Below are 17009 nucleotides of genomic sequence, written 5' to 3'. Positions count from 1 at the left end.
AGATCTAATTTTGAAAAGATTAAACAGGAAAAGCGGTCAACTTTTCACTGCTGTTCAACACAGGACTTGGTAAAGAAGAAGTTTTCTGCAAGACTTGTATCTATATATATATATATAGAGACAGAGAGAGAGAGGGAGAGAGAGAGAGAAACTAAAACTGAACTTTATTACCAAAGGATAGAGGTTTTAATAATAATAATAATAATAATAATAATAATAATGGACATTCATTAATCGCCCCTTCTCACAAGAGCTCACGGCGATTTACATATTAATTTCTGCCGTGTGAGATGGAATTTTTTACACAATACATCACGCATTCACATCGGCCAGTAAATCTCAAGCCATTACGGCGAATATTTACTTTTTACGGCCTGTTATTCCAAGTCACACGGGTATTTGGTGGACAATTTTTATCTATGCCTATACAATTTTGCCAGGAAAGACCCTTTTGTCAATCGTGGGATCTTTAACGTGCACACCCCAATATAGTGTACACGAAGGGACCTCGGTTTTTCGTCTCATCCGAAAGACTAGCACTTGAACCCACCACCTAGGTTAGGAAAGGGGGGAGAAAATAGCGGCCTGACCCAGGGTCGAACACGCAACCTCTCGATTCCGAGCGCAAGTGCGTTACCACTCGGCCACCCAGTTTTAGGCAAAGCCTAATCTTACAAGGGAGAGAAAGAAAGAGAGAGAGAGAGAGAGAGAGAGAGAGAGAGAGAGAGAGAGAGAGAGAGAGAGAGAGAGAGAGAGAGAGAGAGAGAGACAGAGAGAGAGACAGAGAGAGAGACAGATCAAATCAAATCAAATCAAATCAAATCAAATCACATTTTATTTTACGAGGGTTGAGGCATAAGCAATATAAACGAGCTTCTTTTCAACCAGAGAGGGACTATTCTAATCTTAAATGCATATATATACAAACGTAAAACAATTACAAAAGATAAGCATGACAGTAAAAATACAAATAAAATAAAAAGGCAGAGGGAGAGAGAGAGAGAGAGAGAGAGAGAGAGAGAGAGAGAGAGAGAGAGAGAGAGAGAGAGGGGAAGAGAAGGAGACTGTGAGTCAGACATTTCAAAGTAATGTTTTGTCCCATGCAGTGTGTGTGAGTGTGAGTATGTGTGTGTGTGTGTGTGCGCGCGCGCGCGCGCGTGTGTGTGTATGTGTGTGTGTGTGTGCGTGTGTGTGTGTGTGTGTGTGTGTGAGAGAGAGAGAGTGTGCGTGCGTGTGTGAGTGTGTGTGTGTGTATGTGTGTGTGAGTGTGTGTGTTTGTGTGTGTGTGTTTGTGTGTGTGAGAGAGAAAGAGAGAAAGAGAGAGAGAGAGAGAGAGAGAGAGAGAGAGGCGCAGCCTACACTGAATACATGCAAGGGGGGGGGGGGGCATTGCTACAGACTGCGGGACTTGGGCACACACACACACACACACACACACACACACACAGACGCGCGCACGCACGCACGCACGCACGCACGCGCATGAACTTTTTAGAATCATCTTTTTACAATGATAGACCACATTGTAAATGGTTTCAAACATGGAGACTGCCGTGTGAACTTAGAAAAGAAACACATTTGCATTGGTCCTGGATAGCCATATCGGTTGGAAGGACGTTAAGCAAACTATATCCAACCACCCAGCGAACCTTTTGACCACAAATCTCATAAAAGATTAGACCCGCTTACAACTTGCTCTGCGATTGTGTGTGGAAAACATTCAAAACTTCAGTCTTTATAACTACATATTTTAGATTAGGTCTCTTTTTAGTGGTAAGAGCGCTTGCAACTTGAAGTTAGTTGATTTGTATTAATCTTCAAAGCCCTACGGGCCAGAAACCAAATAATAAAACACTTTGTCAAAACAACTGGGTCTGCCTGTCCGACAACTCAGACTGATTGAGTGTGGAAACGATTCCAAACTCCAGTCTTTACGACACTATACTTTGAGTGTCTTGACGCAGGCTTTCAATGTCGTGTGCGGCTCTGAAAAACGAGTAAAGTCATTATTTTATAAGTCTAGAGTCTTAAACTTTTGCCAGAGGTCTGTCTCGTATCTTCACTTGACATTCCATCTTAATCTTCCGCTTGTTTCGTTCTTTCCTTCCTCCAGTGCACTCCTCATCTTCAAACAATAGAACAAAGTGATAAACCTAACATCGACGTAACTTCTTGGGATGTGTGTGAGGAATGTGTGGCAAATCAATAACACTTTTCTTCTTCTTCTTCTTCGTCAACCGTAGCACACACATTTCTGCCTTCCTAAGAGGCTTCATACCGCAGCATGTCTGGCTCTTAGGAAGGGCCTATACCGCGTCATGGCGTGACATTCCGCGTGTTTCCTTACGGTTTACTGATCATGTTCTTCGGTTCCTTTTTATATTTAGTCAAGTTTTGACTAAATATTTTAACATCGAGGGGGAATCGAAACGAGGGTCGTGGTGTATGTGCGTGTGTGCGTGTGTGTGTCTGTGTGTGTGTCTGTGTGTGTGTGTGTGTGTGTAGAGCGATTCAGACTAAACTACTGGACCGATCTTTATGAAATTTGACATGAGAGTTCCTGGGTATGAAATCCCCGAACGTTTTTTTTCATTTTTTTGATAAATGTCTTTGATGACGTCACATCCGGCTTCTAGTGAAAGTTGAGGCGGCACTGCCACGCCCTCATTTTAAAACCAAATTGGTTGAAATTTTGGTCAAGTACTCTTCGACGAAGCCCGGGGTTCGGTATTGCATTTCAGCTTGGTGGCTTAAAAATTAATTAATGACTTTGGTCATTAAAAATCTGAAAATTGTAAAAAAAATTAAAAATTTATAAAACGATCCAAATTTACGTTTATCTTATTCTCCATCATTTGCTGATTCCAAAAACATATCAATATGTTATATTTGGATTAAAAACAAGCTCTGAAAATTAAATATATAAAAATTATTATCAAATTTTTTTTTTCGAAATCAATTTAAAAACACTTTCATCGTATTCCTTGTCGGTTCCTGATTCCAAAAATATATAGATATGATATGTTTGGATTAAAAACACGCTCAGAAAGTTAAAACGAAGAGAGGTACAGAAAAGCGTGCTATCCTTCAACGAATACCCCGCTCTTCTTGTCAATTCCACGGGCACTGCCTTTGCCACGGGCGGTGGAGTGACGATGCTACGAGTATACGGTCTTGCTGCGTTCAGTTTCATTCTGTGAGTTCGACAGCTTGACTAAATATTGTATTTTCGTCTTACGCGACTTGTTTACAACCCTCTTTTCGATCACATTCAATAGGGCACTTGTCAAGGAGGGTGTTGCAGGTTGCGAGCGGATGATGTTGCTGCTTGTTTTGATAGTGTTTTACCGATAGTCATAATAACTAGCCAATCAATAAATATTACAAAGCAAAAGAAGAAGAAGAAGAAGAAGAAGAAGAAGAAGAAGAAGAAGAACACAACCGTAGCGTCCTCTTAGAAGGAAGGAAACACGCGGAACACCCGGAATGTCACGCCATGACGCGGTATAGGCCCTTCCTAAGAGCCAGACATGCTGCGGTTTTAAGCCTCTAAGGAAGGCAGAAATGTGTGTGCTACGGGTGTCTTCGTCGTCTTCTTCGTCTTCTTCTTCTTCTTCTTCTTCTTCTTCTTCTTCGTGCATGGGCTGAAACTCCCACGTTCCCTCATGTTTTTGCACGAGTGATTTTTGTACGTGTATGACCGTTTCTACCCCGCTATTCAGGCGGCATACGCCGATTTCGGGAGAAGCATGCTGGATGTTCAAGTGTTTCTATATAAACCCACGGAACTCTGACATGGGTTACATGATCTTTTCCGTGCGCACTTGGTCTTGTGCTTGCGTGTACACACGAAGGAGGATAAGGCACTAGCAGAACTGCACATAAGTTGTCCTGGAAGATCGAAAAAATCTCCACCCTTAACCCACCAGGCGGACCAATAATAATCAATACGCACAAACGTTCGGGACGAGCCGGGTAGAGCTATGTGAAACAGGCCTTACGGCACATGGCATGTGAGCGTTGGCAACTGCGACTCTCTGACGGGGATGGTGGGGTAAGGTCACCGCGACACGGACTTTGGAACTAATCCACATTTTAGGGTCTAGATTCAGTCTTTTAGCATCGAGCAAGGGGTCCCAAGACAATCTCACGATCAGTTCGGGACGAGTCGGTTAGAGCAGTGTGACATCGGCTTTACAGCCCGTGCAATATGTGGGCGTTGTCATTTGCGACAGTCTGACAGGAGCAAGATGACCCACTGTCCTTCATCTTCGTCAGTCTTTCAATCGCTCGACCTCGATCCCCTCGCTGTTTCCGCTGGATTCTTTGGGTCCTCCGTCTTTGAATGTGTTGTGAATGATGTTCCTGTCGCCGTTGCTATAATGTCCTCTTCCTCATCTCTCCCCCCGCTTTGTCTCCGTCTCTCTGTCTCTGTCTGTCTCTTTATCTCTGTCTGTCTCTTTGTCTCTGTCTGCCTCTTGCTCTCTCTCTCTCTCTCTCTCTCTCTCTCTTTGATTCTCTCTCTCTCCCTCTCTCTCTCTCTCTCCCTCTCTCTCTCTCTCTCTCTTGCTCTCTCTCTCTCTCTCTCCAATGTTTGTCTCTGGCCAAAACACACACACACACACACACACACACACAACCACACACACACACACACACACACACACACCTCTGTCCATCCAGGCTCCACTGAAAGGCTTCTGTGTAGGGAACGAGGAGAATTGTCACGAGGTGGACGTGCAGGAAATAGAGCTTCCTCTCCTCGTGTCAACACAACTTGTCCTAGTTACGACGCCCACTTTGCTTATTCTTCCGTCTCTTTGAGAGAAGAGATTACTTCCGAGGGACTCTTCAAGAGGTTCTGTAACTAGCCTTTTAGAATCCTCGGCCATCTTTTAAAGCCTCTTGCCCTCTGGTTCGCTAAAATGTATGGGTCAGTGGGAGAGTATGATGCCGGCATTATTCGCGCAATTAAATTGTTTTTTTGTCACTAGAGAAACATGTTCCTATAATTCAGAGCGAGGTGTGTTTAATGGTACATTCATTCAAAACCATCTCGTGTGGACGATACTAGTTAGTACTACCGCAGATCTGTTACACGGGATGACTTGAGTCACCGCTGCCACCACCACCGCCACCATTACAAGAGTTGGAATACACAACTATGTCCAATCGACTGTCAAGCGCAAGTGTTATACATACCATTGTCAAAGTCAGTTCGCGTAAAACATTGACACATTTCCAAGAGCAAATTTCAGATCCCAAAATCTAGGCTAGGACCACTGCAGTCTGTGGTTTGAACAAGGGAGTGGGTCACGTGGGTGAGGGGGGGGGGGGAGGAGAGAGAGCGAGAGAGAGAGAGAAAGGACGAGGGAGGGAGGGAGAGAGAGAGACAGCGAGACTGAGAGAGAGACAGTCAGAGAGAGACAGACAGACAGACAGAGAAAGACAGGGAGAGAGAGAGAGAGAGAGAGAGAGAGAGAGAGAGAGAGAGAGAGAGAGAGAGAGAGAGAGAGTATTGAATTGAATTGAATTGAACTTTATTTAACAAGGATTAAGATTTAAGGCTACGCCTTTTCTTACAATCTGTCCTTGGGACGCACAGACACACAATTATAAAATTGAAAAATTAAAAAATTAAAAAGTTAAAAAGTCAGAAAACTTCAGCACGTGATGATAAAGATGACGATGCTGCTGATGATGATGATGATGATGATGATGATGATGATGATGATGATGATGATGATGATGAAGATGAGGCATGAAGAGCATACATTTGTGGTTATTCATAAAATCAAATGCATACTATGCAAGTAATTATAAGTACAAGCTGGTAGCAATCGAACATGTAGCAATAGTACAACAAAAATATGTTCAGAATATACAATGCACAGCATATCTTTGGCGTAATACTAAGTGTGGTAAATCAAAACGCGTTAAACTACTCAGACATTAAGTGTTTTTTGACACATTTTTTAAAACTTTTTAATGACTTTAAGTACTTAAGGGATGATGGAAGTGAATTCGAATTCCAAACTGATGTACCCGAAAAAGCAAGACTGGTCTTATAAAGGTCAATTCGTGGAATCGGTGGGATCAAGTTGACCGACCCATATCTGTCGGTAGCTTTATTAAATAATGATGTAATGTAAATCGGCACTCTCAGAGAGAGAGAGAGAGAGAGAGAGAGAGAGAGAGAGAGAGAGAGAGAGAGAGAGAGAGAGAGAGAGAGAGAGAGAGAGAGAGAGAGAGAGAGAGAGAGAGAGAGAGAGAGCCAGCCAGCCAGCCAGACAGACAGACAGACAGACAGAGACAGAGAAATACAGAGGCATAGAAAGAAAGAGAGAGACGAAAAGAGAGAAAGTGCACTCTTGGTGTTTGTATCTGTGGCGAGACATATGAACTCACCGCTAAGAGCAGAGGACAAGAGCACAAGTAATCACTTCAGCAGCCAGGACTTCGCTACTTCTCACAGAGAGGGACAGCGTGCACTCGCCACACGATCGAAGAGAACCGTCGTAGCTTTTGAGGGAATATACTGTCAGGGATGTGGCGAGGGTGTTTGCAGAAATAGAATTAATATTCGACAATTTTCGGAAGCTTTATTAACATTTTACCCCCTTGCCCATTGTCAAACGACACCCATATTTTATCCTCATGTAAAACTGACTTTTTTTGTGTTCAAACCATCGTATTTATAAGAGTGCCAAATAAGGCAAAGGATCATGCTACAAAGGTGAACTTCAAAAACAAATAATGCGAATAGTGCTCGTTCAAAACTCGCGAAGTTTATGCTGACATTTTGCACATGGATAGATTTCACTTTACGGCGGACTGGATCGTAAAACCCGCATGTACTCTATGAGAAACTGTCTGGATTCGTGTTAGGCTTAAAAAAGGTGGCACTACAACGAGTAATGATTCTACACGTTTCGTTAATCCTTTAAACCTATGACGGGTATTAGCTAGGGATGTGCGGAAGGGGGGAGGTGGAGTGGGGCGGATTTGCTGGAAACGTCTAATAATGACGGCGTGTGTTGTCCAACGTCATGCGTTTAAAGCTTACAGCTCCCCCCCCCTTCCACTCCCCTACCTTCTCTATAGCCTTACTTCCTTTAGTATGATGACGCGAGCGGGTGAATGGGAAGGGGATGGGGGTGTTGTTGGGGGTAGGGCAGGCAGAGGTGGTTGCGCCTGTCGGGACATCGTTAGGTTAACAAGATGTCAAAGCCTGCTGCACAAATCCGCTCCGTTCAGTACTAATCTCTTTAACAAGCAGGCCAGGGGGTGGAAAGACCTGCCTCCATGCACCGTAGGGAGTAGCGGGCGGGCTGGGGTGAAGGGAGGGAGTTGTGTAAAGAGAGAAAATAGAGACACGAGAGAGAGAGAGAGAGAGAGAGAGAGAGAGAGAGAGAGAGAGAGAGAGAGAGAGAGAGAGAGAGAGAGAGAGAGAGAGAGAGAGAGAGAGAGAGAGAGAGAGGGAACGAGAGAACGAGAGAGAGAGAGAGAGAGAGAGAGAGAGAAAGAGAGAGGGAGAGAGAGAGAGAGAAAGAGAGAGAAAGAAGGAGAGAGAGAGAAAGAAAGAGAGAGAGAGAGAGAGAAAGACGGAGAGAGAGAGAGGGAGAGAGAGAGAGAGAGAGAGAGAGAGAGAGGGAAACGGGAGGGGGGGGAGGAGGAGGAGAAGATTGAACTGACACACTTTTTTGTAACCAGTTTTGAAATCAGTGTGATATATGGCACATAATTCTACTAGCAAACGTTGCACACTTTGCAAACACTTCGGTTGAGCGCTGGCGGTAGAATTATGAATTATTTCACACTGTGTTAAAAACAAGTCCACGATAAAACTTGCAACAAATTAACCCTATCCCCCACGCCCCACCCCTCTACACGAAATACATTCCGGGTAAAATCCAGTTGTTTGAGAGGCAACACAACTTCCGCAACTCCAACCACTGCAGGCTAGCAGACGGTCTTTCTAAAATCTATGTACGTACACTATGCCTAAAAACGGTCTCAGTATTTCAGTTCCTCATTCCATCATGTTGCCTTTCGTTCAATTCTGTCAACCCTTCATTCATTGTCTTTTTTCGCTTCTCTTACGCCGTCTGTCTTAGTGCCTTTTGGTCTCTCTTTCTCATATCTTAGACAATAATAAGCAGGCATATATGGTCTATCGTTCCGTTTATCTTCATATCCCTCTCTCTCTCTCTCTCTCTCTCTCTCTCTCTCTCTCTCTCTCTCTCTCTCTCTCTCTCTCTCTCTCCTTGGCCCGGGGGTAGAGTACGGGAGGTGTGGTGAGATCGATTAACGAGCGAGCTAATTGGCGAGTTGCCCTCAGTACAGGAAGCTTCAGCCCCCAGCTCACCAAAGTGAAGTTTGCAGTAAAGGCGGCATTTCAAATTCTCCTTCCTCAACATAGACAGGATAAGCTCCCACCGCTAAAGCTCTAGAAAACAAGATCGCCAGTTGGAAAACATTTTTGTCGTTTTTAAATACGAATACGAATACGAATACGAATACTTTATTATCTCATACAGAGAAATTTCAGTGTGGTGCACATTAAAAGACAAAACAAATAATAAGACAACAGATAAAAATACCATACGAAGCATACTACACTCGCGCACGCATATGTACACTAACAGGAATAGTAACATGATTCCAAATAGGTTAAAAGTTTAACGCTAAAAACTATCATTATCACAGGACTAGATATGTCATTGAACAATATTTATCACAGGACTAGTCATTCGAGGGTTATCACACTCATTCATCACAGAAATCAGTGCATATGTTCACCGGCACACATACTAGTTTTAATTAACTTAGGTATTTAAAAAGCCAATTGACTTTGGAATAAAACTGTTCTTAGTTCTGAGCGTGCGGAATCTGGGAGTGCGGAGGCGACGTCCTGAGGGCAGGACCTCAAAGTGGTGAGCGAGCACATGACTACTATCCTGGATGATGCAACGGTCTGACGCGAAGGGAAAGAGGTGCATTTAGTCAAGCTGTGGAACTCACAGAATGAAACTGAACGCACTGCATTTTTTCACAATGACCGCTGTCCGCCGCTAGTGCAAAAGGCAGTGAAAGTGACGAGCCTGTTTAGCGCGGTAGCGGTAGCGCTGTGCTGCATAGCACGCTTTACTGTACCTCTCTTCGTTTTAACTTTCTGAGCGTGTTTTTAATCCAAACATATCATATCTATATGTTTTTGGAATCAGGAACCGACACGGAATAAGATGAAATTGTTGTTAAAACGATTTTGGAAATTTAATTTTAATCATAATTTAATTTTTTTTAATTTTCAGAGCTTGTTTTTAATCCGAATATAACATATTTATATGTTTTTGGAATCAGAACATGATGAAGAATAAAATAAAAGTAATTTTGGATCGTTTTATAAAAAAAATATTTTAATTACAATTTTCAGATTTTTAATGACCAAAGTCATTAATTAATTTTTAAGCCACCAAGCTGAAATGCAATACCAAAGTCCGGCCTTCGTAGAAAATTGCTTGGGAAAAATTTCAATCAATTTGATGGAAAAATGAAGGTGTGACAGTGCCACCTCAACTTTTACAAAAAGCCGGATATGACGTCATCAAAGACATTTATCGAAAAAATTAAAACAAATATCTGGGGAAATCATACCCAGGAACTCTCATGTAAAATTTCAGAAAGATCAGTCCAGTAGTTTACTCTGAATCGCTCTACACACACAGACGCACACACACACACACACACACACACACACATACACCACGACCCTCGTCTCGATTCCCCCTCTATGTTAAAACATTTAGTCAAAACTTGACTAAATGTAAAAACGACGGAGCCTGTTTTGCGTCGTACTCTCAAAAATATATCCACTTATGAAGCTATGAAATAGAAGCTAGACGAAACAGAATGGGTTTTATCGGCTTTATAAACTAAACTAACTAAAGTGTGTTAGAATTCTTCTCCCAGGCCTTTCAACATATTAGGGACATTAAAGACACTGTCCTCTCTGTGTTCATGACCACGTACAGCGCCACATATGTGTCCAGCCTTTTGCGTCAATTACCATTATCCTTTCATTGGACACATACAGTGGGACCTGTCTAAAACGACCAGCCAAGAAACTTACTAAAAGCGGTCGTTATAAATAGGTGGTCGTCATGCAAAGGTCATTATATTAAGAAAAATGGTCTTCGATCGTCAGGAGTGGTTGTTGTAGGCAGGGGGTCGCTTTCGAGAGTTGTTTGCAAAGGCAAGTTCGAGTGTACCGAAATTGGGGATTTTGTTGTAATAGAATTACTTTTGCGCGTTGACAGAGGTGTCACTTAACAATTTAATTCAACGAAAAATGTCTCCATGTACAGGTAGCCGCTAGGCTGTTGTATTTCAGGCTGAAGGATGCTCTCATCTCGTGTCAAAACTTGGACACTTTCAGTCGTGGTAAAAAGGCCGCTTACACGAGAAGTAATGCGATGCGCTAAAAGTAGAGGATTTGGCACCGCCCCCACCAAGTAAATACCGTTCTTGACAAAGAGATTACGAGTTCGTCCATTGTCTAGCTGAAAGGTAGTACTTCCACAGTCAGGGCTGTCATTTTAAACCTACTGCCTTTGCCGAGCACGCCTAAACGAGTTGTCTGACTCCCAACTCATTCTGCCGAATTGAGATGTCATGGACGCAGACTGAAAGAGTATACCGATCGCGTGAATGGCATACTCATTTGAGTTTATACGATACCAATTCATGTAATGACGTTTCATCCGCGTCTGGCCTAGGATATGTGAAGTGTACCGTTTTGACCTGAGGCGAAGTGTCGGAGGTTAGAATAGAATAGTGCATTTATTTGTTATCCTCCCCTGGTTTACTTGGAAATACTACAGGACACAGCGATTGCCGGTTTTTTATGTTTAAACATGAAGTGGTGTATTTCATCGTCATATATATTTCTGTAATTTTATATTTTTTTCTTGCATTTTATTTATTTTTCCGTGTAACCTTCGGGGTTTTAAAAAATATGAAATGTGCGTTGTCTTGCCTTGATGATGAGACATCAATTATATTACAATGTGCACCATCATTCCCAATCAAAGGCATTAATGGCAAGGTTATTAGTTAGCCTTAGGATAACGATCTGGAATAGGCTTTGGGCTACTATTCTAAGTTAGCTGTTGTGCTAGATAACGGCTGCGTTAGAAGACACAGTGGTCTACGCTCACAATTGTCTCCGGACACTTTGGTCTACGGAAACTGTGGTCTCGGGTTACTGGTCTACGGACACATAGGTCTAATTACTATAATCAAGTGGCACAGTAGATTTCCGATATATTCTCACTATATTATTTGTTTTTGTCTCAGGTAAAGCATGCATGCAGCGCAGTGTAACAATGAGATGTTATCGTCATTCATTTTTTTCTGGCAGGTTTGCCAAAATGGCCATATAGGTTTCGACTATTTAGTTTTTGTATAATGTAGTCCCTGCATTGCGTCATCCTTCCCCTACAGTGAAAAAGTTCGGCAATTCTACGGAAATCACGGCAGAGATTCGAAATACGTCTGGGCGTTTCATCGACTGCCGGCGCCATACGGTCCTCGAATAGTACCAGCAATTTGCAGAGAGTATTATCCAACAAAGGCTACAGTAATTCCCTATCGTCAGCGCCAGCAGTTGTAAGATGGAATCATCGTGTATTTGATCTGCCCGCAGTTCGTTTATTGCAGCTGCAAAACTACGGACACATCCAACGCATTCTCACAGGAAGCATTCATCTCCAAACAAAATATGTCCAGCCCATTTTCCCCTTTAGCCCAGGAGTCGTCTGCGGATATGACCTCGCTGACATCCCTCTGGGACAAGACTACAGTAAATCTATCGCCGTGCAGACGTCAGCGCAAAAGAGTAAGATACGTAACAGGGTGATATATCAGTATGTTATGATATAGGGTAGCAGATATAGCTTTATGCACACACATTTGACATTGGCATAAACAGGATGAGGGTGTATTTGCATCTTGGGTCGTGGTGGATCTGTCTGGGGTACACTTTTCATACTTGACAGCTTAATCTTGTTATCGACTGCTGCGTACAGCAGCGATTGTATTGGCCGTGCCAACATTGTCAAAGTGCCAAGCTTGCCAGGAATTACGAAGCCAACTGGCCGCATCATGAATCAGCAAATGTTTCGGGACTTGAGATTATGCATTCTACAGCTCTTTTGGCGTGAAGATACAATGTCGCTTTCGCTGGTATCCCTTTTCTCAAGGTATCCCTCGTTTTATGTAATCTGTAAGCTTTTCGTTTTATGTAATCTGTAAGCTTTCCGTTTTATGTCATCTGTAAGCTTTCCGTTTTATGCCATCTGTAAGCTTTCCGTTTTATGTCATCTGTAAGCTTTCCGTTTTATGTCATCTGTAAGCTTTCCGTTTTATGCCATCTGTAAGCTTTCCGTTTTATGTCATCTGTAAGCTTTCCGTTTTATGCCATCTGTAAGCTTTCCGTTTTATGTCATCTGTAAGCTTTCCGTTTTATGTCATCTGTAAGCTTTCCGTTTTATGTCATCTGTAAGCTTTCCGTTTTATGTCATCTGTAAGCTTTCCGTTTTATGTAATCTGTAAGCTTTTCGTTTTTTAGTAAGTCCGTCTTTGTCTGTGTGCGTGTCAGCCTGCTTGTCTTTCTATATGTCTGTCTGTCTTTTCCCGTTTATTTCTGCATTGGTTCGTCTGTCCATCCGTCCGTCAATTAGGGGCGATGGGGGGGGGGGGGGGGATTGAGGGGATGGAGAGAAGAGGTAGATAAGTGCTGGGAGAGAAGAGTTGGCGTATGGTATAAACACTGACTGGGATCAGACGAAACATTTGATGGTGTCATTGTGTCATTAGCACGTTCTACACAAAGACTGGGTCAGTGGGTCAGTGAGCACCACAAACGTTACATTGACCAATGCTTTTATTAACACACACACACACACACACACACACACACACACACACTCACCCACACACAGCAAACAGGAAATATTGCTTTGTAGCACATTCTGTACTGCATATCGCAAACACTATCCAGCAATATTCTCAAGAGTGTGTTTGGCAAAAGAACATTTGTTCTCGCAGCAAATTGTCGCAAATGCATCTCTCACAAAATGATCTTGCCCTGTTGCAAAAAGTTGCTGCGTTGGGACACGTGACCCCTTCTCCACACACCCACAGCCAGCTACCTTACACCCACTCCTTCTATCCTGATTACCACACCGTTTACAACGTAAGGCCTCCGCGGTTTGTACAACTTGTCTTCTATCGTGATTACCACACCTTTTACAACGTAAGGCCTCCGCGGTTTGTACAACTTGTCTTCTATCCTGATTACCACACCTTTACAACGTAAGGCCTCCGCGGTTTGTACAACTTGTCTTCTATCGTGATTACCACACCTTTTACAACGTAAGGCCTCCGCGGTTTGTACAACTTGTCTTCTATCGTGATTACCACACCTTTTACAACGTAAGGCCTCCGCGGTTTGTACAACTTGTCTTCCAACCTGTCTGCAACGACCCCCTTAGGGACCGACCACAATGATTGGTCTCATGGACAGGCGGCCGTTATGTAAAGGTGGGTCATTGAGAAACAATCCCGTCGGGGATCCATTGGGATGGTCGTAATGGGCAGGTGGTCGTTATTATGAGGTGGTCGCCCGGGAAGGTGGTCGTTATTATGAGGTGGTCGCCCGGGAAGGTGGTCGTTATTATGAGGTGGTCGCCCGGGAAGGTGGTCGTTATTATGAGGTGGTCGCCCGGGAAGGTGGTCGTTATTATGAGGTGGTCGCCCGGGCAGGTGTTCGTTATTGTGAGGTGGTCGCCCGGGCAGGCGCGACTGTACCACTCATCACAGCAGTAAGTATCCAGAAGAATACAGTACATGTCAGCTAGATCTACCGAAAACAAGTGACAAGCAACCCTCAGCTGTGTACATACTTCATGTCTCCCACGCCACTTCTTCCATCGATCGACCGTGTTCATAGACCCCCTGATCCTGATTTAGTCCACAGTCGTAAAAGATTCAACGCAATGTTATCTTGGGCTGTAAACTCTAACGGTCGCAGTATCGTAACATTAGCACCACAGATGGCCATACCAGCCTGAGCCAATCGGACAATTGGACGAGATTTGTATCGACTAGCCAAAAACCAGCGGAACTTGCAAAAACAGAAATCTTAGTGCAAAAAGTGTCCGCATTGTTTGGGACGGGGGCGGGTAAGTAGGTTCAGAATTGTGGCCGTCGTTGGTGATTTGAGATCAGGAGTCGGTGCAATAGCGTGTAGACGTAAAAATAGACCCCTGCTAGAGACAAAGAGCTGGGGGAGCAAAAGGGGGGGGGGGGGGGGAGGGGGTGATGAGATCTGTGCTAAATTGACAGCATTGTCTTCTTAAACATGTAGGATAGCTTTTTCAGGCTCCATGACATTTGGGAATTCACTCCAACTCACCCCCCCCCCCCCCCTTATCCATCTGTCGACTTCATTCAGTATACCTGAACCATCACATTGTCTCAGATGTCCGTGTCCGTTTTTGGTGCCTTTTGCCATTGTAAGTTACGACAATAATCTGCCAATAATCATGTAGACTAAATATTGTTTCCGACCCCAGATCTAACATTATTTTTCACGAAAGAGAGTTCATGTGTTACTTTACATAATTTCACCCACATATCCAGAGAACATCATGTTAGTTTATAAATGATCTGGAACTGAAGGCACTCATCAATTTCCCCGGGGTTTGCCAGTATCAGGGACGGTCACAATTAAAAACCCGATTGACAGCCTTCAGGATGACCGTCGCACAATGACCAGCCGACCTTTCCACCGGAAATGGAAGGTATAGGTTCCAGATCACCTCCCCCGGTTTGCATCGGTAGCAACGAACTTTGTTGTAATCCCCAGGCGAATTAATCAGACACAATGACTGCCGTCTGGGATTTGTTTGTATTTCGCGGACTTTGCGTTTCCGGACTTCCAGACAAATTTCAGACGATGCCAGTATAACTGCAAGCGTTTGCAGTCAGGCTGAACTTAACTCATTGTCTCCCAGGTACGGATATATCCGTACCCACTCATATCGCTCTATCTGACCATGTACGGGTATATCCGCTCAGACTGTTAGCTTCAGTGGCTTCCTGTAACGTCGATCTAACGCCTGCATTCCAGCGTGTTGATACACAGTTACTACACAGTTACTACAATTCTGAGTGACCTGCTGCAGCGCTGCTGGTCTCGGCTAAAAAAAAAACTTGGTCAACATAGCTGGGGTAGAAAGTGTTAACAGGTTAAAGCATTCCACCTGTTGCTCGCTATGATTTCGTCGTGGGCGACACTCCCAGCAAATGGTCCCTCATGGTTACGAGATCGTCGGCAATCAGCCCTGATACTGTATGATTGTACGCAGGAAGCGAATTGTTTATTTACTTTTATTTTTATTTTATTTTATTTTGTTTGCTTGTTGGGGGGAGGCGTTGTTGCATTATAACATCTGAGCATGGTTTTTTGGACTACAAACAAGTGAATGCTTGCCCATATGGCTATTTATAAAGCACAGGTTTTGTCGGCGAGTGACCAGTGCAAATGCTTCAATAGTATCAATACGTCTATATAATTACATGACCGGTGTGATATGTACAACAATACCTTTACGCAAACAAAGAATTACTTCACAATGGAAACAACCTCACTATTGATTCGTGGTATGTGTCTAAATGACAGGATGCTCGTATCATATGTAAAAAGCCAAGACAGATCTGTGATGGTTTACATAATCGTTAACACAAGAAGAAAGGTGTTGTTTAAATATCATGCATTTACAATATCGTCCGCCACATTATTCGTTTGTTTCTAAGAGCACATTTATAAGTTTATCTTGTTGTGCTCCTTTTTTTATAACATTCAATTATGGCTTTGTAAAGAGAAAATGTCCATGTCTCGTGAGTGTAATATACCTCTATGTTGGAGTTAAAAAGAAGAAAAAAGACCAATGAAGAAGGATGCTCACCGCCTATTTACAAGAAGAAAAAAAGAAAGAAAAAAAGAAAAAAAAAGGAAAGAAAAAAGAGAGAAGAAAACAAGGATGGGTTGAAGCAGCCTGCATGCAACTGAGGTCATATAAAAAAAAAATAAAAAAAGGAAAGAAAAAAAAAACAAAACATTATGGCTTTGTATTTATGCAACTGAATAACAAAAAAACTGTTTAAACCAAGAAAGGTGTTTTCAAGGTTTGTAATAGCCCGGTCGAATCTGTTGGAGAGAAAGCTGTCAAACACGTAAGGTCATAGCGTTAGAGGCAGTTTATTTTCATGCACGAAACAAGAACCTAATACACACATCCACCGTATGGGTGCAGACAAGCGAAATGTGCCCATACGAATCCTTTGCATCTTAATCATCAGCATACAACAGCTTGGCCGAGAGGTTAGGGTTGCCTACTGAAATGGAACACTCAGAGCTGGTAGGCGGAGCGATCAGACCGTATAGATGCAAGACATTTCAAGGATTGTGTTCATTATTTGGTATCTATTTATATGTTTTAGCGAAAATGTAGTCGCTTAGTCTCAGCTTGAGGAAGGAAGAAGGAAAACACATTGAACACGGCAGAGCAAGGCTACGAATGCTCAGACCAAAAAGTGTTCAATATTGTATTTTGTATTTTTTCGCGAAAATGTGCTCGTTTTGGGTTGGGCAAATACAGTTCAGAGGTAGTAACATATCTATGAGAGATTCGCTTTAGGTCAGCTCACATAGCGAGGAAAGGTCAACATAGTATATTATATAAACAGCTCAGAGCAATGATATATGTGGATGCAGACTGTGAAAAAATAAAAAGACGCCCACAAGGGAGTTTGCCTTTTTCTCCAGAAAAATCTGCCACTACGGGTTAGTTGGAGGAGTTTGAAAGGACAACACATATTAACACCTCGTGGTGAGCTTAATAAGATAAGATACGATAAGATAAGATAAGTTAAGAAAACTG

Source organism: Littorina saxatilis, linkage group LG7 (assembly GCF_037325665.1).
Source record: "Littorina saxatilis isolate snail1 linkage group LG7, US_GU_Lsax_2.0, whole genome shotgun sequence".
Classification (NCBI taxonomy): domain Eukaryota; kingdom Metazoa; phylum Mollusca; class Gastropoda; order Littorinimorpha; family Littorinidae; genus Littorina; species Littorina saxatilis.
Note: the sequence above shows the minus strand (reverse complement) of the source record.